We start from the raw sequence: 23,494 nt of genomic DNA on the forward strand, positions 1-23,494 counted from the left end.
GTGAGCGCCTTCGCTATGTACAAATTGGAGGGAGCTCCCTTTCTATGTATAAAGTGGAGGGAGATCCCTCTCTATGTCTAAAGTGGAGGGAGCTCCCTCTCTATGCAGAAAGTGGACGGAGCTCCCTCTCTGTATATAAAGTGGAGGGAGATCCCTCTCTGTGTATAAAGTGGACGGAGATCCGTCTTTATCAATAAAGTGGACGGAGCTCCCTCTCCATGTATTAAGTGGAGGGAGCTCCCTCTCGATGTATAAAGTGGAGGGAGCTCCCTCTCTATGTACAAAGTGGACGGAGATCCGTCTCTATCAATAAAGTGGACGGAGCTCCCTCTCCATGTATTAAGTGGAGGGAGCTCCCTCTCGATGTATAAAGTGGACGGAGCTCCCTCTCTGTGTATAAAGTGGAGGGAGATCCCTCTCTATGTATAAAGTGGAGGGAGCTCCCTCTCTATGTATAAAGTGGACGAAAATCCCTCACCATCTATAAAGTGGAGGGAGCTCCCTCTCGACATACAAAGTGGATGGAGCTCCCTCTCTATGTAGAAAGTGGAGTGAGCGCCCTCTCTATGTACAAAGTGGACGGAGCTCCCTCTCTATGTATAAAGTGGAGGGAGCTCCCTCTCGATGTATATAGTGGAGGGAGCTCCATCTCTCTGTCTCAATAGGACGGAGCTCCCTCTCTATGTATAAAGTGGAGGGACCTCCCTCTCGATGTATAAAGTGGAGTGAGCGCCCTCGCTATGTACAAAGTGGCGGGAGCTCCCTTTCTATATATAATGTGGAGGAGATCCCTCTCTATGTATAAAGTGGAGGGAGCTCCCCATCTATGTATAAAGTGGACGGAGCTCCCTCTCTATGTATAAAGTGCAGGGAGATCCCTCTCGATGTTTAAAGTGGAGGGAGCTCCCTCTCTATGTATAAAGTGGAGGGAGCTTCCTCTCTATCTATAAAGTGGAGGGAGCTCCCTCTCGACATACAAAGTGGATGGAGCTCCCTCTCTATGTGTAACGTGGACGGAGCTCCCTCACGATGTACAAAGTGGACGGAGCTCCCTCTCCATGTATAACGTGGACGGAGCTCCGTCTCTATGTATAAAGAGCAGGGAGCTCCCTCTCTATGTATAAAGTGGAGGGAGCTCCCTCTCCATGTATAAAGTGGACGTAGCTCCCTCTGCATGTATAAAGTGGAGTGAGCGCCCTCTCTATGTACAAAGTGTATGGAGCTCCCTCTGTATGTATAAAGTGGAGTGAGCTCCCTCTCCATGGAGAAAGAGGACGGAGCTCCCTCTCTATGTAGAAAGTGGAGGGAGATCCCTATCGATGTATAAAGTGGTGTGAGCGCCGTAGCCATGTACAAAGTGGAGGGAGCTAACTCTCCATGTATAAAGAGGAGGGAGATCCCTATCTATGGATAAAGTGGAGGGAGCTCCCTCTCTATGTATAAAGAGGACGGAGCTCCCTCTCTATGTATAAAGTGGAGGGAGATCCCTCTCTATGTATAAAGTGGACGAAAATCCTTCACCATCTATAAAGTGGAGGGAGCTCCCTCTCGACATACAAAGTGGATGGAGCTCCCTCTCTATGTAGAAAGTGGAGTGAGCGCCCTCTCTATGTACAAAGTGGACGGAGCTCCCTCTCTATGTATAAAGTGGAGGGAGCTCCCTCTCGATGTATATAGTGGAGGGAGCTCCATCTCTCTGTCTCAATAGGACGGAGCTCCCTCTCTATGTATAAAGTGGAGGGACCTCCCTCTCGATGTATAAAGTGGAGTGAGCGCCCTCGCTATGTACAAAGTGGCGGGAGCTCCCTTTCTATATATAATGTGGAGGGAGATCCCTCTCTATGTATAAAGTGGAGGGAGCTCCCTATCTATGTATAAAGTGGACGGAGCTCCCTCTCTATGTATAAAGTGGAGGGAGATCCCTCTCGATGTTTAAAGTGGAGGGAGCTCCCTCTCTATGTATAAAGTGGAGGGAGCTTCCTCTCTATCTATAAAGTGGAGGGAGCTCCCTCTCGACATACAAAGTGGATGGAGCTCCCTCTCTATGTGTAAAGTGGACGGAGCTCCCTCACGATGTACAAAGTGGACGGAGCTCCCTCTCCATGTATAACGTGGACGGAGCTCCGTCTCTATGTATAAAGAGCAGGGAGCTCCCTCTCGATGTATAAAGTGGAGGGAGCTCCCTCTCCATGTATAAAGTGGACGTATCTCCCTCTGCGTGTATAAAGTGGAGTGAGCGCCCTCTCTATGTACAAAGTGTATGGAGCTCCCTCTGTATGTATAAAGTGGAGTGAGCTCCCTCTCCATGGAGAAAGAGGACGGAGCTCCCTCTCTATGTAGAAAGTGGAGGGAGATCCCTATCGATGTATAAAGTGGAGTGAGCGCCGTAGCCATGTACAAAGTGGAGGGAGCTCCCTCTCCATGTATAAAGTGGAGGGAGATCCCTATCTATGGATAAAGTGGAGGGAGCTCCCTCTCTATGTGTAAAGAGGACGGAGCTCCCTCTCTATGTATAAAGTGGAGGGAGATCCCTCTCTATGTATAAAGTGGAGGGAGCTCCCTCTCGATGTATAAAGTGGACGGAGCTCCCTCTCTATGTATAAAGTGGAGGTAGCTCCCTCTCTATGTATAAAGTGGCGGGAGCTCCCTCTTCATGTAGAAAGTGTAGTGATCTCCCTCTCTATGTATAAAGTGGATGGAGCTCCCGCTCTATGTACAAAGTAGAGGGAGCTCGCTCTCTCCGTATCCCGTGGAGGGAGCTCCCGCATCTATGGAGAAAGTGGAGGGAGCTCCCCCTCTATGAACAAAGTGGACGGAGCTCCCACTCTATGTATAAAGTGGACGGAGCTCCCTCTGTATGTATAAAGTGGAGGGAGCTCCCTCCCTATGTATAATGTGGAGGGAGCTCCCTCTCTATGTATAAAGTGGAGGGAGCTCCCTCTGTATGTATAAAGAGGACGGAGCTCTCTTTCTACGTATAAAGTGGATGGAGCTCCCTCTCTATGTACAAAGTGGAGGGAGCTCGCTCTCTATGCAAAAAGAGGAGGGAGCACCCTCTCAATGTATAAAGTGGAGGGAGCTCCCTCTGTATGTATAAAGTGGACGGAGCTCCCTCTCGATGTATAAAGTGGAGGGAATTCCCTCTCTATGTATAAAGTGGAGGGAGCTCCCTCTCGATGCAGAAAGTGGACGCAGCTCCCTCTCGATGTATAAAGTTGACGGAGCTCCCTCTGTCTGTATAAAGAGGAGGGAGCTTCGTCTCTGTGTATAAATTGGACGGAGCTCCCTCTCTATGTACAAAGTGGAGAGAGCTCGCTCTCCATGGATATAATGCACGGAGCTGCCTCTCTATGCATAAAGTGGACGGAGCTCCCTCTCGATGTATAAAGTGGAGGGAGCTCCCTCTCCATGTCTAAAGTGAACGGAGCTCCCTCTGTATGTATAAATTGGAAGGAGCTCCCTCTCTATGTATAAAATGGACGGAGCTCCCTCTCTTTGTATAAAGTGGAGGGAGCTCGCTCTCTACATATCCAGTGGACGGAGCTACATCTCTATGTATAAAGTGGAGGGAGCTCGCTCTCTATGTACAAAGTGGACGCGCTACCTCTCTATGTATAAAGTGAACGGAGCTCCCTCCGTATGTATAAATTGGAAGGAGCTCCCTCTCTATGTATAAAATGGACGGAGCCCCTCTTTTGTATAAAGTGGAGGGAGCTCGCTCTCTGCGTATCCAGTGGAGGGAGGTCCCTCTCTATGTATAAAGTGGAGGGAGCTCCCTCTCTATGTACAAAGTGGACGGAGCTCCCTCTCTATGTATAAAGCGGACGGAGCTCACTCTCTATGTATAAAGTGGACTGAGCTCCCTCTGTATGTTTAAAGTGGAGGGAGCTCCATCTCTATGTATAAAGTGGAGGGAGCTCCCTCTCGCTGTATAAAGTGCATGGAGCTCCCGCTCTATGCACAAAGTGGAGGGAGCTCCCTCTCTATGTACAAAGTGGACGGAGCTCCCTCTCTATGGATAAAGTGGATGGCGCTAGCTCTCTATGGACAAAGTGGAGGGAGCTCGCTCTCTATGGATAAACTGCACGGAGCTCCCTCTCTATGTATAAAGTGGACGGAGCTCCCTCTCTATGTGTGAAGTGGTGGGAGCTCCCTCTCCATGTATAAAGTGGACGTAGCTCCCTCTGCATGTATAAAGTGGAGGGAGCTCCCTCTCTTTGGATAAAGTGGAGGGAGCTCGCTGTCGACATACAAAGTAGATGGAGCTCCCTCTCTATGTATAAAGTGGAGTGAGCGCCCTCTCGATGTACAAAGTGTATGGAGCTCCCTCTGTATGTATAAAGTGGAGTGAGCTAGCTCTCCATGGAGAAAGAGGACGGTGCTCCCTCTCTATGTATAAAGTGGAGGGAGCTCCATCTCGATGTATAAAGTGGAGGGAGATCCCTATCTATGGATAAAGTGGAGGGAGATCCCTCTCTATGTATAAAGTGGAGGTAGCTCCCTCTCTATGTATAAAGTGGCGGGAGCTCCCTCTCCATGTATAAAGTGTAGTGATCTCCCTCTCTATGTATCAAGTGGAGGGAGCTCCCTCTGCATGTCTAAAGTGGACGAAGCTCCCTCTCTATGTATAAAGTGGGGTGAGCTCCCTCTCTATGTATAAAGTGGATGGAGCTCCCGCTCGATGTACAAAGTGGAGGGAGCTCACTCTGTACGTATGAAGTGGAGGGAGCTCCCTCTCTATGTATAATGTGGAGGGAGCTCCCTCTCTATGTATAAAGTGGAGGGAGCTCCCTCTGTATGTATAAAGAGGACGGAGCTCTCTTTCCATGTATAAAGTGAATGGAGCTCCCTCTCTATGTACAAAGTGGAGGGAGCTCGCTCTCTATGCATAAAGAGGAGGGAGCACCCTCTCGATTTATAAAGTGGAGGGAGCTCCCTCTCAATGTATAAAATGGACGGAGGTCCCTCTCAATGTATAAAATGGACGGAGCTCCATCTCTATGTATAAAGTGGACGGAGCTCCCTCTGAATGTCTCAAGTGGAGGGAGCTCCCTCTCTATGCATAAATTGGACGGTGCTCCCTCTCTATGTATAAAGTGGATGGAGTTCCCTCTCTATGTATACAGTGGAGGGAGATCCATCTCTATTTATAAAGTGGATGGAGCTCCGTCTCCATGTATAAAGTGGAGGGAGCTCCCTCTCTATGTATAAAGTGGAGGGATCTCCCTCTCTAAGATTCACGTGGACGGAGGTCCCTCTCTATGCATAAAGTGGACGGAGCTCCCTTTCTATGTCCAAAGTGGAGGAAGCTCCCTCTCGATGTATAAAGTGGAGGGAGCTCCCTCTCTATGTACAAATTTGACGGAGCTCCCTCTCTATGTATAAAGAGGAAGGAGCTCCCTCTCGATGTACAAAGTGGATGGAGCTACCTCTCTATTTATAAAGTGGAGGGAGCTCATTCTCTATGTTCAAAGTGGATGGAGCTCCCCCTCTATGTATAAAGTGGAGGGAGCTCCCTCTCCATGTATAAAGTGGAGGGAGTTCCCTCTCTATGTATAAAGAGGACGGAGATCCCTCTCTATGTATAAAGGGGAGGGAGCTCCCTCTCTATGTATAAAGTGGAGGGAGCTCACTCTCTATGTAAAAAGTGGAGGGAGCATCCTCTCTATGTATAAAGTGGAGTGAGCTCCTTCTCTATGTATAAAGTGCAGGGAGCTCCCTCTCTTTGTCTAAAGTGGAGGGAGCTCCCTCTCGATGTATGAGGTGGATGGAGCTCCGTCTCTATGTGCTAAGTGGAGGGAGCTCGCTCTCTACGGATCCAGTGGAGGGAGCTCCCTCTCTATGTATAAAGTGGAGGGAGCTCCCTCTCAATGTACAAAGTGGACGGAGCTCCCTCTCTATATATAAAGTGGACGGAGCTCCATCTGTATGTTTAAAGTGGAGGGAGCTCCCACTGTATGTATAAAGTGGACGGAGCTCCCTCTCTTTTTTTAAAGTGGTGGGCTCTCCCTCTCGATATACAAAGTGGAGGGAGCTCCCTCTCGATGTATAAAGTGGACGGACCTCCCTCTCGATGTATGAATTGGAGGGAGCTCCCTCTCTATGTATAAAGTGGAGGGAGATCCCTCTCTCTGTCTCAAGAGGACGGAGCTCCCTCTCTATGTATAAAATGGAGGGACCTCCCTCTCGATGTATGAAGTGGAGTGAGCGCCGTCGTTATGTACAAATTGGAGGGAGCTCCCTTTCTATGTATAAAGTGTTGGGAGATCCCTCTCTCTGTCTAAAGTGGAGGGAGCTCCCTCTCTATGCATAAAGTGGACTGAGCTCCCTCTCTACGTATAAGGTGGAGGGAGATCCCTCTCTATGTATAAAGTGGAGGGAGCTCCCTCTCTATGTATAAAGTGGACGAAGCTCCCTCTCCATCTATAAAGTGCAGGAAGCTCCCTCTCGACATACAAAGTGGAGGGACCTCCCTCTCGATGTATGAAGTGGAGTGAGCGCCGTCCCTATGTACAAATTGGAGGGAGCTCCCTTTATATGTATAAAGTGGAGGGAGCTCCCTCGCTATGTACAAAGTGGACGGAGTTCCCTCCCTATGAATAAAGTGGACGGAGCACCCTCTCCATGTATAAAGTGGAGGGAGCTCCCTCTCTATGTATAAAGTGGAGGGAGCTCCCTCTCTATGTGTAAAGTGGACGAAACTCCCTCTCCATCTATAAAGTGGAGGGAGATCCCTCTCGACATACAAAGTGGATGGAGCTCCCTCTCTATGAATAAAGTGGAGTGAGTGCCCTCGCTATGTACAAAGTGGACGGAGCTCCCTCTCTATGTATAAAGTGGAGGGAGCTCCCTCTAGATGTATAAAGTGGAGGGAGCTCCCTCTCTCTGTCTCAAGACGGCGGGGCTCCCTCTCTATGTGGAAAGTAGAGGGAACTCCTTCTCGATGTATAAAGTGGAGTGAGCGCCCTCGCTATGTACAAAGTGGAGGGAGCTCCCTCACTATGTACAAAGTGGACGGAGCTCCCACTCCATGTTTAAAGTGGGCGGAGCTCCCTCTCTATGTATAAAGTGGAGGCAGCTCCTTCTCCATGTATAAAGTGGATGGAGCTCCCTCTCTATGCACAAAGTGGAGGGAGCTCCCTCTCGATATATAAAGTGGAGTGAGCGCCCTCGCTATGTACAAAGTGGAGGGAGCTCCCTCTCTGTGTATAAAGTGGAGGGAGCTCCCCCTCTATGTATAAAGAGGAGGGAGCTCCCTGTCTATGTATAAAGTGGACGGAGCTCCCTCTCTATGTACAAAGTGGAGGGAGCTCCCTCTCTATGTACAAAGTGGAGGGAGATCCCTCTCTATGTAGAAAGTGCAGGGAGCTCCCTCTCCATGCATAATGTGGACGGAGCTCCCTCTCTGTGTATAAAGTGGAGGGAGATCCCTCTCGACATACAAAGTGGATGGAGCTCCCTCTCTATGTATAAAGTGGAGGGAGCTCGCTCTCCATGGACAAAGTGGAGAGATCTCCCTCTCTATGTATGAAGTGGCGGGAGCTCCCTCTGTATGTATAAAGTGGACGGAGCTCCCTCTCCATGTTTAAAGTGGAGGGAGCTCCCTCTCTTTGCATAAAGTGGAGGGAGCTCCCTCTCTATGTCTGAAGAGGATGGAGCTCCCTCTCTATGGACAAAGTGGACGGATCTACCACTCTATGTATAAAGTGAACGGAGCTCCCTCTGTATGTATAAATTGGAAGGAGCTCCCTCTCTATGTATAAAATGGAAAAAGCTCCCTCTCTTTGTATAAAGTGGAGGGAGATCCCTCTCTATGTATAAAGTGGAGGGATCTCCCTCTCTATGTATAAAGTGGACGGAGCTCCCTCTCTATTTATAAAGTGGAGGTAGGTCCCTCTCTATGTATAAAGTGGCGGGAGCTCCCTCTCCATGTATAAAGCGTAGTGATCTCCCTCTCTATGTATAAAGTGGAGGGAGCTCCCTCTGCATGTCTAAAGTGGACGGAGCTCCCTCTCTCTGTATAAAGTGGATGCAGCTCCCGCTCCATGGACAAAGTGGAGGGAGCTCCCCCTCTATGAACAAAGTGGACGGAGCTCCCTCTCTATGTATATAGTGGACGGAGCTCCCTCTGTATGTAGAAAGTGGAGGGAGCTCCCTCTCTATGTATAATGTGGAGGGAGCGCCGGCTCTATGTAAAATGAGGAGGGAGCTCCCTCTGTCTGGATAAAGAGGACGGAGCTCTCTTTCTATGTTAAAAGTGGATGGAGCTCCCTCTCTATGTACAAAGTGGAGGGAGTTCGCTCTCTATGCGTAAAGAGGAGGGAGCACCCTCTCAATGTATAAAGTGGAGGGAGCTCCCTCTGTATGTATAAAGTGGACGGAGCTCCCTCTCGATGTATAAAGTGGAGAGAACTCCCTCTCTATGTATAAAGTGGAGGGAGCTCCCTCTCTATGCAGAAAGTGGACGCAGCTCCCTCTCGATGTATAAAGGGGACGGAGCTCCATCTGTATGTATAAAGAGGAGGGAGCTCCCTCTCTGTGTATAAATTGGACGGAGCTCCCTCTCGCTTTATAAAGTGGAGGGAGCTCCCTCTCTATGGATAAAGTGGACGGAGCTCCCTCTCTATGTATAAAGTGGAGGGAGCTCCCTCTCCATGCATAAATTGGACGGAGCTCCCTCTCTATGTACAAAGTGGAGGGAGCTCGCTCTCTACATATCCAGTGGACGGAGCTTCCTCTGAATGTATAAAGTGGAGGGAGCTCCCTCTCTATGCATAAATTGGACGGTGCTCCCTCTCTATGTATAAAGTGGATGGAGCTCCCTCTCTATGTATAAAGTGGAGGGAGCTCCCTCTCTATTTAAAAAGTGGATGGAGCTCCGTCTCTATGTATAAAGTGGAGGGAGCTCCCTCTCTATGTATAAGGTGGAGGGAGCTCCCTCTCCATGCATAAATTGGACGGAGCTCCCTCTCTATGTACAAAGTGGAGGGATCTCCCTCTCTAAGATTCACGTGGACGGAGGTCCCTCTCTATCCATAAAGTGGACGGAGCTCCATTTCTATGTACAAAGTGGAGGGAGCTCGCTCTCGATGTATAAAGTGGACGGAGCTCCCTCTCTTTGTATAAACTGGACGGAGCTCCCTCTCGATGTATAAAGTGGAGGGAGCTCCCTCTCTATGAACAAATTTGATGGAGCTCCCTCTCTATGTATAAAGAGGAAGGAGCTCCCTCTCGATGTACAAAGTGGATGGAGCTACCTCTCTATTTATAAAGTGGAGGGAGCTCCTTCTCTATGCACAAAGTGGATGGAGCTCCCTCTCTATGTATAAAGAGGAGGAAGCTCCCTCTCCAGGTACAAAGTGGATGGAGCTCCCTCTCTATGTATAAAGAGGAGGAAGCTCACTCTCTAGGTACAAAGTGGACGGAGCTCCCCATCTATGTATAAAGTGGAGGGAGCTCCCTCTCGATGTATAAAGTGGAGGGAGCTCCCCCTCTATGTATGAAGTGGAGTGAGCGCCCTCGCTATGTACAAAGTGGAGCGAGCTCCCTCACTATGTACAAAGTGGACGGAGCTCTCTCTCCATGTTTAAAGTGGACGGAGCTCCCTCTCTATGTATAAAGTGGAGGCAGCTCCTTCTCCATGTATAAAGTGGAGGGAGCTCCCTCTCGATATATAAAGTGGAGTGAGCGCCCTCGCTATGTACAAAGTGGAGGGAGCTCTCTCTCTGTGTATAAAGTGGAGGGAGCTCCCTCTCTATGTATAAAGAGGAGGGAGCTCCCTCTCTATTTATAAAGTGGACGGAGCTCCCTCTCTATGTACAAAGTGGAGGGAGATCCCTCTCTATGTATAAAGTGCAGGGAGCTCCCTCTCTATGCATAAAGTGGACGGAGCTCCCTCTCTGTGTATAAAGTGGAGGGAGCTCCCTCTCGACATACAAAGTGGATGGAGCTCCGTCTCTATTTATAAAGTGGAGAGATCTCCCTCTCTATGCATGAAGTGGAGGGAGCTCCCTCTGTATGTATAAAGTGGACGGAGCTCCCTCTCCATGTTTAAAGTGGAGGGAGCTCCCTCTCTTTGCATAAAGTGGAGGGAGCTCCCTCTCTATGTCTGAAGAGGATGGAGCTCCGTCTCTATGTACAAAGTGGAGGGAGCTCGCTCTCGACGTATCAAGTGGAGGGAGCTCCCTCTCTATGTGTAAAGTGGAGGGAGCTCCCTCTCTATGTACAAAGTGGACGGAGCTACCTCTCTATGTATAAAGTGAACGGAGCTCCCTCTGTATGTATAAATTGGAAGGAGCTCCCTCTCTATGTATAAAATGGACGGAGCTCCCTCTCTTTGTATAAAGTGGAGGGAGCTCCCTCTCGACATACGAAGTGGATGGAGCTCCCTCTCAATGTATAAAGAGGATGGAGCTCCCTCTCTATGTATAAAGTGGAGGGAGATCCCTCTCTATGTATAAAGTGGAGGGAGCTCCCTCTCTATGTATAAAGTGGAGTGAGCGCCGTCGCTATGTACAAATTGGAGGGAGCTCCCTTTCTATGTATAAAGTGTTGGGAGATCCCTCTCTCTGTCTAAAGTGGAGGGAGCTCCCTCTCTATGCATAAAGTGGACTGAGCTCCCTCTCTACGTATAAGGTGGAGGGAGATCCCTCTCTATGTTTAAAGTGGAGGGAGCTCCCTCTCTATGTATAAAGTGGACGAAGCTCCCTCTCCATCTATAAAGTGCAGGGAGCTCCCTCTCGACATACAAAGTGGAGGGACCTCCCTCTCGATGTATGAAGTGGAGTGAGCGCCGTCCCTATGTACAAATTGGAGGGAGCTCCCTTTATATGTATAAAGTGGAGGGAGCTCCCTCGCTATGTACAAAGTGGACGGAGTTCCCTCCCTATGAATAAAGTGGACGGAGCACCCTCTCCATGTATAAAGTGGAGGGAGCTCCCTCTCTATGTATAAAGTGGAGGGAGCTCCCTCTCTATGTGTAAAGTGGACGAAACTCCCTCTCCATCTATAAAGTGGAGGGAGATCCCTCTCGACATACAAAGTGGATGGAGCTCCCTCTCTATGAATAAAGTGGAGTGAGTGCCCTCGCTATGTACAAAGTGGACGGAGCTCCCTCTCTATGTATAAAGTGGAGGGAGCTCCCTCTAGATGTATAAGGTGGAGGGAGCTCCCTCTCTCTGTCTCAAGACGGCGGGGCTCCCTCTCTATGTGGAAAGTAGAGGGAACTCCTTCTCGATGTATAAAGTGGAGTGAGCGCCCTCGCTATGTACAAAGTGGAGTGAGCTCCCTCACTATGTACAAAGTGGACGGAGCTCCCACTCCATGTTTAAAGTGGACGGAGCTCCCTCTCTATGTATAAAGTGGAGGCAGCTCCTTCTCCATGTATAAAGTGGATGGAGCTCCCTCTCTATGCACAAAGTGGAGGGAGCTCCCTCTCGATATATAAAGTGGAGTGAGCGCCCTCGCTATGTACAAAGTGGAGGGAGCTCCCTCTCTGTGTATAAAGTGGAGGGAGCTCCCCCTCTATGTATAAAGAGGAGGGAGCTCCCTGTCTATGTATAAAGTGGACGGAGCTCCCTCTCTATGTACAAAGTGGAGGGAGATCCCTCTCTATGTAGAAAGTGCAGGGAGCTCCCTCTCCATGCATAATGTGGACGGAGCTCCCTCTCTGTGTATAAAGTGGAGGGAGATCCCTCTCGACATACAAAGTGGATGGAGCTCCCTCTCTATGTATAAAGTGGAGGGAGCTCCCTCTCCATGGACAAAGTGGAGAGATCTCCCTCTCTATGTATGAAGTGGCGGGAGCTCCCTCTGTATGTATAAAGTGGACGGAGCTCCCTCTCCATGTTTAAAGTGGAGGGAGCTCCCTCTCTTTGCATAAAGTGGAGGGAGCTCCCTCTCTATGTCTGAAGAGGATGGAGCTCCCTCTCTATGGACAAAGTGGACGGATCTACCACTCTATGTATAAAGTGAACGGAGCTCCCTCTCTATGTATAAAATGGAAAAAGCTCCCTCTCTTTGTATAAAGTGGAGGGAGATCCCTCTCTATGTATAAAGTGGAGGGAGCTCCCTCTCTATGTATAAAGTGGACGGAGCTCCCTCTCTATTTATAAAGTGGAGGTAGGTCCCTCTCTATGTATAAAGTGGCGGGAGCTCCCTCTCCATGTATAAAGCGTAGTGATCTCCCTCTCTATGTATAAAGTGGAGGGAGCTCCCTCTGCATGTCTAAAGTGGACGGAGCTCCCTCTCTCTGTATAAGGTGGATGCAGCTCCCGCTCCATGGACAAAGTGGAGGGAGCTCCCCCTCTATGAACAAAGTGGACGGAGCTCCCTCTCTATGTATATAGTGGACGGAGCTCCCTCTGTATGTAGAAAGTGGAGGGAGCTCCCTCTCTATGTATAATGTGGAGGGAGCGCCGGCTCTATGTATAATGAGGAGGGAGCTCCCTCTGTCTGGATAAAGAGGACGGAGCTCTCTTTTTATGTTAAAAGTGGATGGAGCTCCCTCTCTATGTACAAAGTGGAGGGAGTTCGCTCTCTATGCATAAAGAGGAGGGAGCACCCTCTCAATGTATAAAGTGGAGGGAGCTCCCTCTGTATGTATAAAGTGGACGGAGCTCCCTCTCGATGTATAAAGTGGAGAGAACTCCCTCTCTATGTATAAAGTGGAGGGAGCTCCCTCTCTATGCAGAAAGTGGACGCAGCTCCCTCTCGATGTATAAAGGGGACGGAGCTCCATCTGTATGTATAAAGAGGAGGGAGCTCCCTCTCTGTGTATAAATTGGACGGAGCTCCCTCTCGCTTTATAAAGTGGAGGGAGCTCCCTCTCTATGGATAAAGTGGACGGAGCTCCCTCTCTATGTATAAAGTGGAGGGAGCTCCCTCTCCATGCATAAATTGGACGGAGCTCCCTCTCTATGTACAAAGTGGAGGGAGCTCGCTCTCTACATATCCAGTGGACGGAGCTTCCTCTGAATGTATAAAGTGGAGGGAGCTCCCTCTCTATGCATAAATTGGACGGTGCTCCCTCTCTATGTATAAAGTGGATGGAGCTCCCTCTCTATGTATACAGTGGAGGGAGCTCCCTCTCTATTTAAAAAGTGGATGGAGCTCCGTCTCTATGTATAAAGTGGAGGGAGCTCCCTCTCTATGTATAAAGTGGAGGGAGCACCCTCTCCATGCATAAATTGGACGGAGCTCCCTCTCTATGTACAAAGTGGAGGGATCTCCCTCTCTAAGATTCACGTGGACGGAGGTCCCTCTCTATCCATAAAGTGGACGGAGCTCCATTTCTATGTACAAAGTGGAGGGAGCTCGCTCTCGATGTATAAAGTGGACGGAGCTCCCTCTCTTTGTATAAACTGGACGGAGCTCCCTCTCGATGTATAAAGTGGAGGGAGCTCCCTCTCTATGTACAAATTTGATGGAGCTCCCTCTCTATGTATAAAGAGGAAGGAGCTCCCTCTCGATGTACAAAGTGGATGGAGCTACCTCTCTATTTATAAAGTGGAGGGAGCTCCTTCTCTATGCACAAAGTGGATGGAGCTCCCTCTCTATGTATAAAGAGGAGGAAGCTCCCTCTCCAGGTACAAAGTGGATGGAGCTCCCTCTCTATGTATAAAGAGGAGGAAGCTCACTCTCTAGGTACAAAGTGGACGGAGCTCCCCATCTATGTATAAAGTGGAGGGAGCTCCCTCTCGATGTATAAAGTGGAGGGAGCTCCCCCTCTATGTATGAAGTGGAGTGAGCGCCCTCGCTATGTACAAAGTGGAGGGAGCTCCCTCACTATGTACAAAGTGGACGGAGCTCTCTCTCCATGTTTAAAGTGGACGGAGCTCCCTCTCTATGTATAAAGTGGAGGCAGCTCCTTCTCCATGTATAAAGTGGAGGGAGCTCCCTCTCGATATATAAAGTGGAGTGAGCGCCCTCGCTATGTACAAAGTGGAGGGAGCTCTCTCTCTGTGTATAAAGTGGAGGGAGCTCCCTCTCTATGTATAAAGAGGAGGGAGCTCCCTCTCTATTTATAAAGTGGACGGAGCTCCCTCTCTATGTACAAAGTGGAGGGAGATCCCTCTCTATGTATAAAGTGCAGGGAGCTCCCTCTCTATGCATAAAGTGGACGGAGCTCCCTCTCTGTGTATAAAGTGGAGGGAGCTCCCTCTCGACATACAAAGTGGATGGAGCTCCGTCTCTATTTATAAAGTGGAGAGATCTCCCTCTCTATGCATGAAGTGGAGGGAGCTCCCTCTGTATGTATAAAGTGGACGGAGCTCCCTCTCCATGTTTAAAGTGGAGGGAGCTCCCTCTCTATGTCTGAAGAGGATGGAGCTCCGTCTCTATGTACAAAGTGGAGGGAGCTCGCTCTCGACGTATCAAGTGGAGGGAGCTCCCTCTCTATGTGTAAAGTGGAGGGAGCTCCCTCTCTATGTACAAAGTGGACGGAGCTACCTCTCTATGTATAAAGTGAACGGAGCTCCCTCTGTATGTATAAATTGGAAGGAGCTCCCTCTCTATGTATAAAATGGACGGAGCTCCCTCTCTTTGTATAAAGTGGAGGGAGCTCCCTCTCGACATACGAAGTGGATGGAGCTCCCTCTCTATGTATAAAGAGGATGGAGCTCCCTCTCTATGTATAAAGTGGAGGGAGATCCCTCTCTATGTATAAAGTGGAGGGAGCTCCCTCTCTATGTATAAAGTGGACGGAGTTCCCTCTCTATTTATAAAGTGGAGGTAGCTCCCTCTCTATGTATAAATTGGCGGGAGCTCCTTCTCCATGGATAAAGTGTAGTGATCTCCCTCCCTATGTATAAAGTGGAGGGAGCTCCCTCTCTATGCATAAAGTGGGGGGAGCTCCCTCTCTATGAATAAAGTGGATGGAGCTCCCGCTCCATGTACAAAGTGGAGGGAGCTCGCGCTCTCCGTATCCCGTGGAGCGAGCTCCCGCATCTATGGTGAAAGTGCAGGGAGCTCTCCCTCTATGAACAAAGTGGACGGAGCTCCCTCTCTATGTATAAAGTGGACGGAGCTCCCTCTGTATGTAGAAAGTGGAGGGAGCTCCCTCTCTATGAATAATGTGGAGGGAGCTCCGGCTCTATGTATAATGAGGAGGGAGCTCCCTCTGTCTGGATAAAAAGGACGGAGCTCTCTTTCTATGTATAAAGTGGATGGAGCACCCTCTCTATGTACAAAGTGGAGGGAGCTCGCTCTCTATGCATAAAGAGGAGGGAGCACCCTCTCAATGTATAAAGTGGAGGGAGCTCCCTCTCTATGCATAATGTGGACGGAGCTCCCTCTCGATGTATAAAGGGGACGGAACTCCCTCTCTATGTATAAAGAACAAAGAACAAAGATAATTACAGCACAGGAACAGGCCCTTCGGCCCTCCAAGCCTGCGCCGATCCAGATCCTCTCTCTAAACATGTCGCCTATTTTCTAAGGTTCTGTATCTCTTTTCTTCCTGCCCATTCATGTATCTGTCTAGATACATCTTAAAAGACTCCATCGTGCCCGCATCTACCACCTCCGCTGGCAATGCGTTCCAGGTGCCCACCACCCTCTGCGTAAAGAACTTTCCACGCATATCCCCCCTAAACTTTTCGCCTTTCACTTTGAACTCGTGTCCTCTAGTAATTGAAACACCCACTCTGGGAAAAAGCCTCTTGCTATCCACCCTGTCTATACCTCTCATGATTTTGTACACGAAGTGGAGGGAGCTCCCTCTCTGTGTATAAATTGGACGGAGCTCCCTCTCTCTGTACAAAGTGGAGAGAGCTCGCTCTCCATGGATATAATGCACGGAGCTGCCACTCTATGCATAAAGTGGACGGAGCTCCCTCTCTATTTATAAAGTGGAGGGAGCTCCCTCTCTATGTATAAAGTGGACGGAGCTCCCTCTCTATGTATAAAGTGGAGGGAGCTCCCTCTCCATGCATAAAGTGGACGGAGCTCCCTCTCTATGTACAAAGTGGAGGGAGCTCGCTCTCTACATATCCAGTGGACGGAGCTTCCTCTCTATGCACAAAGTTGACGGAGCTCCTTCTCTCTGTCGAAAGTGGACGGAGCTCCCTCTCAATGTATAAAGTGGAGGGAGCTCCCTCTCAATGTATAAAGTGGACGGAGCTCCCTCTCAATGTATAAAATGGACGGAGCTCCATCTCTATGTATGAAGTGGACGGAGCTCCCTCTGAATGTATAAAGTGGAGGGAGCTCCCTCTCTATGCATAAATTGGACGGTGCTCCCTCTCTGTGTGCTAAGTGGAGGGAGCTCGCTCTCTACGGATCCAGTGGCGGGAGCTCCCTCTCTATGTATAAAGTGGAGGGAGCTCCCTCTCAATGTACAAAGTGGACGGAGCTCTCGCTCTATATATAAAGTGGACGGAGCTCCATCTGAATGTATAAAGTGGTGGGATCTCCCTCTCGACATACGAAGTGGATGGAGCTCCCTCTCTATGTATAAAGAGGAGTGAGCGCCCTCTCTATGTACAAAGTGTATGGATCTCCCTCTCGATGTATAAAGTGGACGGACCTCCCTCTCGATGTATGAATTGGAGGGAGCTCCCTCTCTATGTATAAAGTGGAGGGAGATCCCTCTCTCTGTCTCAAGAGGACGGAGCTCCCTCTCTATGTATAAAATGGAGGGACCTCCCTCTCGATGTATGAAGTGGAGTGAGCGCCGTCGCTATGTACAAATTGGAGGGAGCTCCCTTTCTATGTATAAAGTGGAGGGAGCTCCCTCTCTATGTATAAAGTGGAGGGAGATCCCTCTCTATGTATAAAGTGGAGGGAGCTCCATCTCTATGTATAAAGTGGACGAAGCTCCCTCTCCATCTATAAAGTGGAGGGAGCTCCGTCTCGACATACAAAGTGGAGGGACCTCCCTCTCGCTGTGTGAAGTGGAGTGAGCGCCGTCGCTATGTACAAATTGGAGGGAGCTTCCTTTCTATGTATAAAGTGGAGGAAGCTCCCTCTCTATGGACAAAGTGGACGGAGTTCCCTCCCTATGAATAAAGTGGACGGAGCACCCTCTCCATGTATAAAGTGGAGGGAGCTCCCTCTCTAAGTATAAAGTGGAGGGAGATCCCTCTCTCTGTATAAAGTGGAGGGAGCTCCCTCTCAATGTATAAAGTGGACGGAGCTCCCTCTCTATGGATAAAGTGGAGGGAGATCCCTCACGACACACAAAGTGGATGGAGATCCCTCTCTATGAATAAAGTGGCGTGAGTGCCCTCTCTATGTACAAAGTGGACGGAGCTACCTCTCTATGTAGAAAGTGGAGGGAGCTCCCTCTCGATGTATAAAGTGGAGGGAGCTCCCTCTCTCTGTCTCAAGAGGGCGGGGCTCCCTCTCTATGTAGAAAGTGGAGGGACCTCCCTCTCAATGTCTAAAGTGGAGTGAGCGCCCTCGCTATGTCCAAAGTGGAGGGAGCTCCCTCACTATGTACAAAGTGGACGGAGCTCCCTCTCCATGTATAAAGTGGACGGAGCTCCCTCTCCATGTATAAAGTGGACCGAGCTCCTTCTCCATGTATAAAGTGGATGGAGCTCCCTCTCTATGTGCAAAGTGGAGGTAGCTCCATCTCGATATATAAAGTGGAGTGAGCGCCCTCGCTATGTACAAAGTGGAGGGAGCTCCCTCTCTGTGTATAAAGTGGAGGGCGCTCTCTCTCTATGTATAAAGAGGAGGGAGCTCCCTCTCTATGTATAAAGTGGACGGAGCTCCCTCTCTATGTACAAAGTGGAGGGAGATCCCTCTCTATGTATAAAGTGCAGAGAGCTCCCTCTCTATGCATAAAGTGGACGGAGCTCCCTCTCTGTGTATAAAGTGGAGGGAGCTCCCTCTCGACATACAAAGTGGATGGAGCTCCCTCTCTATGTATAAAGTGGAGGGAGCTCCCTCTCCATGTATAAAGTGGAGAGATCTCGCTCTCTATGTATGAAGTGTAGGGATCTCCCTCTGTATGTATAAAGTGGACGGAGCTCCCTCTCCATGTTTAAAGTGGAGGGAGCTCCCTCTCTTTGCATAAAGTGGAGGGAACTCCCTCTCTATGTCTGAAGTGGATGGAGCTCCGTCTCGATGTACAAAGTGGAGGGAGCTCGCTCTCGACGGATCCAGTGGAGGAAGCTCCGTCTCTATGTATAAAGTGGAGGGAGCTCCCTCTCTATGTGCAAAGTGGACGGAGCTACCTCTCTATGTATAAAGTGAACGGAGCTCCCTCTCTATGGATAAAGTGAACGGAGCTCCCTCTCTATGTATAAAATGGACGGAGCTCCCTCTCTTTGCATAAAGTGGAGTGTGCTCCCTCTCGACATACGAAGTGGATGGAGCTCCCTTACTATGTATAAATTGGAGTGAGCGCCCTCTCTATGTCCAAAGTGTATGGAGCTCCCTCTGCATGTATAACGTGGAGTGAGCTCCCTCTCTATGTATAAAGAGGACGGAGCTCCCTCTCCATGGATAAAGTGGAGGGCGCTCCCTCTCGATGTATAAAGTGGAGTGAGCGCCCTCTCTATGTATAAAGTGGAGGGAGCTCCCTCTCTAAGTATAAAGAGGAGGGAGCTCCCTCTCTATGTATAAAGTGGACGGAGCTCCCTCTCTATGTATAAAGTGGAGGGAGATCCCTCTCTATGTATAAAGTGGAGGGAGCTCCCTCTCTATGTATAAAGAGGACGGAGCTCCCTCTCTGTGTATAAAGTGGAGGGAGCTCCCTCCCGACATACAAAGTGGATGGAGCTCCCTCTGTATGTATAAAGTGGAGGGAGCTCCCTCTCCATGTATAAAGTGGAGTGAGCGCCCTCTCTATGTCCAAGGTGGAGGGAACTCCCTCTCGATGGATAAAGTGGACGGACCTCCCTCTCGATGTATGAATTGGAGGGAGCTCCCTCTCTATGTATAAAGTGGAGGGAGATCCCTCTCTCTGTCTCAAGAGGACGGAGCTCCCTCTCTATGTATAAAGTGGAGGGACCTCCCTCTCGATGTATGAAGTGGAGTGAGCGCCGTCGCTATGTACAAATTGGAGGGAGCTCCCTTTCTATGTATATAGTGGAGGGAGATCCCTCTCTATGTCTAAAGTGGAGGGAGCTCCCTCTCTATGCATAAAGTGGACGGAGCTCCCTCTCTATGTAGAAAGTGGAGGGAGATCCCTCTCTATGTATAAAGTGGAGGGAGCTCCCCCTCTATGTATAAAGTGGACGAAACTCCCTCTCCATCTATAAAGTGGAGGGAGCTCCCTCTCGACATACAAAGAGGAGGGACCTCCCCCTCGATGTATGAAGTGGAGTGAGCGCCGTCGCTGTGTACAAATTGGAGGTAGCTCCCTCTCTATGTACAAAGTGGACGGAGTTCCCTCCCGATGAATAAAGTGGACGGAGCACCCTCTCCATGTATTAAGTGGAGGGATCTCCCTCTCTATGTATAAAGTGGAGGGAGATCCCTCTCTCTGTATAAAGTGGAGGGTGCTCCCTCTCTGTGTATAAAGTGGACGGAGCTCCCTCTCTATGTATAAAGTGGAGGAAGATCCCTCTCTATGTATCAAGTGGAGGGAGCTCCCTCTCTCTGTATAAAGTGGACGAAACGCCCTCTCCATCTATAAAGTGGAGGGAGATCCCTCTCGACATACAAAGTGGATGGAGCTCGCTCTCTATGAATAAAGTGGAGTGAGTGCCCTCTATATGTACAAAGTGGACGGAGCTCCCTCTCTATGTATAACGTGGAGGGAGCTCCCTCTCGATGTATAAAGTGGAGGGAGCTCCCTCTCTCTGTCTCAAGAGGGCGGGGCTCCCTCTCAATGTAGAAAGTGGAGGGACCTCCCTCTCGATGTACAAAGTGGAGGGAGCTCCCTCACTATGTTCAAAGAGGACGGAGCTCCCTCTCCATGTATAAAGTGGACGGAGCTCCTTCTCCATGCATAAAGTGGATGGAGCTCCCTCTCTATGTATAAAGAGGAGGGAGCTCCCTCTCTGTGTTAAAAGTGGATGGAGCTCCCTCACTATGTATAAAGAGGAGGGAGCTTCCTCTCTATGTATAAAGTGGACGGAGCTCCCTCTCTATGTGCAAAGTGGAGGGAGATCCCTCTCTCTGTATAAAGTGCAGGGAGCTCCCTCTCTCTGCATAAAGTGGACGGAGCTCCCTCTCTGTGTATAAAGTGGAGGGAGCTCCCTCTCTGTGTATAAAGTGGAGGGAGCTCCCTCTCTGTGTATAAAGTGGAGGGAGCTCCCTCTCTATGTATAAAGAGGAGGGAGATCCCTCTCTATGTATAAAGTGGACGGAGCTCCCTCTCTATGTACAAATTGGAGGGAGATCCCTCTCAATGTATAAAGTGCAGGGAGCTCCCTCTCTATGCATAAAGTGGACGGAGCTCCCTCTCTATGTATGAAGTGGAGGGAGCTCCCTCTGTATGTATAAAGTGGACGGAGCTCCCTCTCCATGTACAAAGTGGAGGGCGCTCCCTCTCGATGTATAAAGTGGAGTGAGCGCCCTCTCTATGTAAAAGTGGAGGGCGCTCCCTCTCGATGTATAAAGTGGAGTGAGCGCCCTCTCTATGTATAAAGTGGATGGAGCTCCCTCTCTTTGTATAAATTGGAGTGAGCGCCCTCTCTATGTCCAAAGTGTATGGAGCTCCCTCTGCATGTATAAAGTGGAGTGAGCTCCCTCTCTATGTATAAAGAGGACGGAGCTCCCTCTCTATGTATAAAGTGGAGGGAGATCCCTCTCTCTGTCTCTAGAGGACGGAGCTCCCTCTCTATGTATAAAGTGGAGGGACCTCCCTCTCGATGTATGATGTGGAGTGAGCGCCGTCGCTATGTACAAATTGGAGGGAGCTCCCTTTCTATGTATAAAGTGGAGGGAGATACTTCTCTATGTCAAAAGTGGAGGGAGCTCCCTCTCTATGTATAAAGTGGAGGGAGATCCCTCTCTCTGTCTCAAGAGGACGGAGCTCCCTCTCTATATATAAAGTGGAGGGACCTCCCTCTCGATGTATGAAGTGGAGTGAGCTCTGTCGCTATGTACAAATTGGAGGGAGCTCCCTTTCTATGTATAAAGTGGAGGGAGATCCCTCTCTATGTCTAAAGTGGAGGGAGCTCCCTCTCTATGCATAAAGTGGACGGAGCTTCCTCTCTATGTAGAAAGTGGAGGGAGATCCCTCTCTATGTATAAAGTGGAGTGAGCTCCCTCTCTATGTATAAAGTGGACGGAACTCCCTCTCCATCTATAAAGTGGAGGGAGCTCCCTCTCGACATACAAAGAGGAGGGACCTCCCCCTCGATGTATGAAGTGGAGTGAGCGCCGTCGCTATGTACAAATTGGAGATGGCTCCCTCTCTATGTACAAAGTGGACGGCGTTCCCTCCCGATGAATAAAGTGGACGGAGCACCCTCTCCATGTATTAAGTGGAGGGAGCTCCCTCTCTATGTATAAAGTGGAGGGAGATCCCTCTCTCTGGATAAAGTGGAGGGTGCTCCCTCTCTGTGTATAAAGTGGACGGAGCTCCCTCTCTATGTATAAAGTGGAGGAAGATCCCTCTCTATGTATCAAGTGGAGGGAGCTCCCTCTCTATGTATAAAGTGGACGAAACGCCCTCTCCATCTATAAAGTGGAGGGAGATCCCTCTCGACATACAAAGTGGATGGAGCTCGCTCTCTATGAATAAAGTGGAGTGAGTGCCCTCTCTATGTACAAAGTGGACGGAGCTCCCTCTCTATGTATAAAGTGGAGGGAGCTCCCTCTCGATGTATAAAGTGTAGGGAGCTCCCTCTCTCTGTCTCAAGAGGACGGGGCTCCCTCTCAATGTAGAAAGTGGAGGGACCTCCCTCTCGATGTATAAAGTGGAGTGAGCGCCCTCGCTATGTACAAAGTGGAGGGAGCTCCCTCAATATGTTCAAAGAGGACGGAGCTCCCTCTCCATGTATAAAGTGGACGGAGCTCCTTCTCCATGCATAAAGTGGATGGAGCTCCCTCTCTATGTACAAAGTGGAGGGAGCTCCCTCTCGATATATAAAGTGGAGTGAGCGCCCTCGCTATGTACAAAGTGGAGGGAGCTCCCTCTCTGTGTTAAAAGTGGATGGAGCTCCCTCACTATGTATAAAGAGGAGGGAGCTCCCTCTCTATGTATAAAGTGGACGGAGCTCCCTCTCTATGTGCAAAGTGGAGGGAGATCACTCTCTCTGTATAAAGTGCAGGGAGCTCCCTCTCTCTGCATCAAGTGGACGGAGCTCCCTCTCTGTGTATAAAGTGGAGGGAGCTCCCTCTCTGTGCATAAAGTGGAGGGAGCTCCCTCTCTGTGTATAAAGTGGAGGGAGCTCCCTCTCTATGTATAAAGAGGAGGGAGCTCCCTCTCTATGTATAAAGTGGACGGAGCTCCCTCTCTATGTACAAATTGGAGGGAGATCCCTCTCTATGTATAAAGTGCAGGGAGCTCCCTCTCTATGCATAAAGTGGACGGAGCTCCCTCTCTATGTATGAAGTGGAGGGAGCTCCCTCTGTATGTATAAAGTGGAGGGAGCTCCCTCTGTATGTATAAAGTGGACGGAGCTCCCTCTCCATGTTTAAAGTGGAGGGAGCTCCCTCTCTTTGCATAAAGTGGAGGGAGCTCCCTCTCTATGTCTGAAGTGGATGGAGCTCCGTCTCTATGGACAAAGTAGAGGGAGCTCGCTCTCGACGTATCCAGTGGAGGGAGCTCCCTCTCTATGAACAAAGTGGACGGAGCTACCTCTCGATGTATAAAGTGAACGGAGCTCCCTCTGTAGGTATAAATTGGAAGGAGCTCCCTCTCGATGAATAAAAAGGACAGAGCTCCCTCTCTTTGGATAAAGTGGAGGGAGCTCCCTCTCGACATACGAAGTGGATGGAGCTCCCTCCATATGTATAAATTGGAGTGAGCGCCCTCTCAATGTCCAAAGTGTATGGAGCTCCCTCTGCATGTATAAAGTGGAGTGAGCTCCCTCTCTATGCATCAAGAGGACGGAGCTCCCTCTCCATGTATAAAGTGGAGGGCGCTCCCTCTCGATGTATAAATTGGAGTGAGCGCCCTCTCTATGTATAAAGTGGATGGAGCTCCCTCTCTTTGTATAAATTGGAGTGAGCGCCCTCTCTCTGTCCAAAGTGTATGGAGCTCCCTCTGCATGTATAAAGTGGAGTGAGCTCCCTCTCTATGTATAAAGAGGAAGGAGCTCCCTCTCTATGTATAAAGTGGAGGGAGATCCCTCTCTCTGTCTCAAGAGGACGGAGCTCCCTCTCTATGTATAAAGTGGAGGGACCTCCCTCTCGATGTATGATGTGGAGTGAGCGCCGTCGCTATGTACAAGTTAGAGGGAGCTCCCTTTCTATGTATAAAGTGGAGGGAGATCCTTCTCTATGTCTAAAGTGGAGGGAGCTCCCTCTCTATGCATAAAGTGGACGGACCTCCTTCTCTATATCTAAAGTGGAGGGAGCTCACCCCCTATGTATAAAGTGGACGGAGCTCCCTCTCTATGTATAAAGTGGAGGGAGCTCCCTCTCT

Source organism: Heterodontus francisci, chromosome 28 (genome assembly GCF_036365525.1).
Source record: "Heterodontus francisci isolate sHetFra1 chromosome 28, sHetFra1.hap1, whole genome shotgun sequence".
NCBI classification, from domain to species: domain Eukaryota; kingdom Metazoa; phylum Chordata; class Chondrichthyes; order Heterodontiformes; family Heterodontidae; genus Heterodontus; species Heterodontus francisci.